At 51.0% G+C, this 3,103-nt stretch overlaps 1 long non-coding RNA gene across 1 annotated transcript; it reads left to right on the top strand.

Annotated features, from left to right (window-relative positions):
- Positions 1 to 2,301: 2,301 nt before the first annotated feature.
- LOC144994077 (uncharacterized) lies at positions 2,302 to 2,902 on the top strand. Its single transcript, XR_013657460.1, has 3 exons — positions 2,302 to 2,439; positions 2,548 to 2,676; positions 2,767 to 2,902. It is a non-coding gene; the product is annotated as an uncharacterized LOC144994077 (long non-coding RNA).
- The last annotated feature ends 201 nt before the right edge of the window (positions 2,903 to 3,103 follow it).

Here is a 3,103-nt window from a genome sequence, read left to right on the forward strand (position 1 = left end):
ATGCTGCTGTAATTCCTGATAAAACGCCTATAAAAGTTGGCGAAGCCTAAGAACTGCTGAAGTTTTTTCCGTGTGTCTGGAGGTGCCCAGTTGGCGACGGCCTCTATCTTAGAGGGGTCAGGTCGGATGCGACCTGCCTCGATGACGTAGCCGAGAAACTGAACGGTTGGAACATGAAATTCGCATTTCTCGAATTTTACATAGAGTTGGTTTTCCAGAAGTCTCTCAAGCACGAGACGTACGTGATGTTCATGCTGGGCCTGATCATGGGAATAGATGAGAATGTCATCAAGGTAGACGAAGATGAAGCGATTAAGGAAGTCACGGAGAATGTCGTTGACCAACCGCTGGAAGACTGCAGGGGCGTTGGTGAGGCCAAAGGGCATGACCAAATATTCATAGTGCCCTAAGGGGGTTTTAAATGCAGTCTTCCATTCGTCGCCTTCCTTGATACGAACCAGATGGTACGCATTGCGGAGGTCTAATTTCGTGAAGATACGGGCTTGTTGAAGAGAGTCAAAAACAGACGTGATTAAAGGCAAGGAATATTTATCTTTGACGGTGATCTGATTTAGTTCGCGGTAGTCGATGCAAGGCCTGAGTGTCTTATCTTTCTTAGCCACGAAGAAAAAACCAGCCCCCACAGGGGAGGAAGAGGGTCGTATGTGACCTAACGAAAGCGCTTCCTGGATGTACTGTTCCATGGCGCTTCTTTCGGGACCGGACAGGTTGAACAGCCGCCCCTTAGGTAAAGGAGCGCCAGGAAGGAGAGTAATGGCGCAATCGTAAGGTCTATGCGGGGGAAGAGCGCTAGCCTTAGATTTGCTGAAAACTGCTTTTAAGTCATAATAACAAGACGGAATGGAAACCAGATCTACTGAGGCGGGACTCTCGGTATCTATGGGGGGAACACGGGGAACAGCGGACAGTAAACAGTTTGCAAGGCAATAAGGACTCCACTGAGTGACAGATCCCTGAGCCCAGTTAAATTGGGGATTATGTAATCTGAGCCAGGTGAACCCTAACACTATGGGGGTATGGGCGGACTGGGTGATGTAAAACTGAACTGATTCCCTATGGTTACCTGACGTGACGAGGAGAATGGGCTTGGTGCGATGGGTAATACGGGACAGGTGTTGTCCCCCGAGGCCCGAGGCTTCAATGGGGTTTTCTAGGGGCTCTGTGGGGATAGACAAGTGGTTAACTACACGAAAGTCAATTAAGCTCTGTTCCGCCCCAGAATCTACGAGGGCCCTGAGATCATGAACTAGGCGACCGAGGCATAACTTGACAGGTAAATACATGAATTCTTTACCAGAATCTGTGGCAGATAACTCCCCTCGCGGCCTGCCGTCTAGTGAGGGGCTGGGAAGTTTAAACGAACTGGGCATCCCGAGACTAGATGGCCTTTAGCCCCGCAGTAAAAACATGCTCCAGCTTCGCGTCTTTTGCGCCGTTCCTCTTCAGACAGCCTTGAGTGGCCGATCTGCATGGGTTCCTCCATAGTCTTGGAGGGGACAGCATACAGGCCTGGATCGATCGGTGGAGCGTGGATGGACTTAGTCGGGAGACGTGGAGCCGGATGACCTCGTTCTTTTTGGCGCTCACGTATCCTAACGTCCGACCGGAGAGCGGCGGACACTAACTCCTCAAAGGATCGTGCTTCCGGTTGAGAACAAAGGTGGTCTTTAATTTGTTCATTCAAGGACTGGTAAAAAACGCCTTTGAGGGCCACATCGGGCCAGCCAGCTTCAACCGCTAGAATGCGGAAATCGATGACGTGATCGCTAACAGCACGGTTCCGCTGTTTGAGTGCGAGCAGCCGCCGGGTTGCCTCTTCCTGTTTACGGGGTTGGTCGAATATCAGGCGGAATTCGCCGAGGAATCGCTCGTAAGACAGGTGAGAGATGGGATTGGCAGAGAGAAAAGCTTGGGCCCACTGGAGAGCTTTACTTCGTAGAGAATTAACGACAAGGGTGATCTTACTGTGGTCGGACTGGTAGAATCGGGGAGCTTGTTGACATATTAACTGGCACTGCAGCAAAAATCCTCCGCAAGCTTCCACCTCCCCGAAGAAAGGTTCCGGTTGGAGTCGGATGTTTTCGGTTGCGGACGGCACTCCGGAAGCGGAAGGAGCTGGGACGACAGGAGTATGGACTGTGGCAGACGAAACCTGGGAAAACTGGCTGGTTAGTTCATGTAAGGTCTGGGTCATACCATCTAGGCGATGAAAGAGATCCTGCTGGACAGCCGCCATTTGCGACAGAGCGTCCGCTTGACGTCCCAGCATAATGCCTTGTTGGGAAACGGCTAATCTGAGTCCTTCTGGGTCAGCTGGGTTGGGATTATGGCCAGTCCGTTCTGTCATGGCTACAGAACACTTTTCGAACCCAGATGCTGGAACCCAGAAGAAACACAGCGGGAGGCGAGCGTTGGCGGGTAAGAGTTTTAATACGAGGAGCAGAGAGCAGAACGTGAGCAGGTCCAGATGTCGGTTCCGAACTGAAAGACGGAAGCTAGCGGCGTCACTGGTGGATTTCTCCGTAGGCCGATGTTGACGACGGTGGAGACACTTGATGAGGCAGAGGCTCGTGGTGGGACCGCAGGAGAGGACAGACTGATGAGAACGGCTGGGAACTGATTCGAGCGACCACTCGTGGTACTGGATTCCTGAGGGTGAGTAGAGAGAGAGACAGGTTTAGTCACAGGCTTGACGTAGCGAAAACGAACAATAGCTTGACTTGACGACCAACTATGCACCATCAGGGGCAACGGACTGGCGAAGACTGATGATCCTGTGGCTCCTTATGAAGGCGGATGAGGTGATGAGGTAAGTGGTCGCAGGTGTTGAGAATCAGCAGCCAAGCGGAGAGGAGAGGGGGAGGAGGCCGACAGAGGCACCATGTCACTTTCCACCTTTATCCACCTTTGTCATGGTAGGAATAACACGTCAATGTAAGGGTGGGGTCATCTAAGATAACACAAGGGTTAAAAGACCACTGGGAATGCTTTAACAATAAATAAAAAAATGATCGGAGTATGACTTTACTATATAAATATATGAGATGTTACTTTTTGGAGATTGATCTGAAGCCACATTACA

Source organism: Oryzias latipes, chromosome 7 (genome assembly GCF_053564925.1).
Source record: "Oryzias latipes strain Hd-rR chromosome 7, Olatipes_Hd-rR_3.1".
Classification (NCBI taxonomy): domain Eukaryota; kingdom Metazoa; phylum Chordata; class Actinopteri; order Beloniformes; family Adrianichthyidae; genus Oryzias; species Oryzias latipes.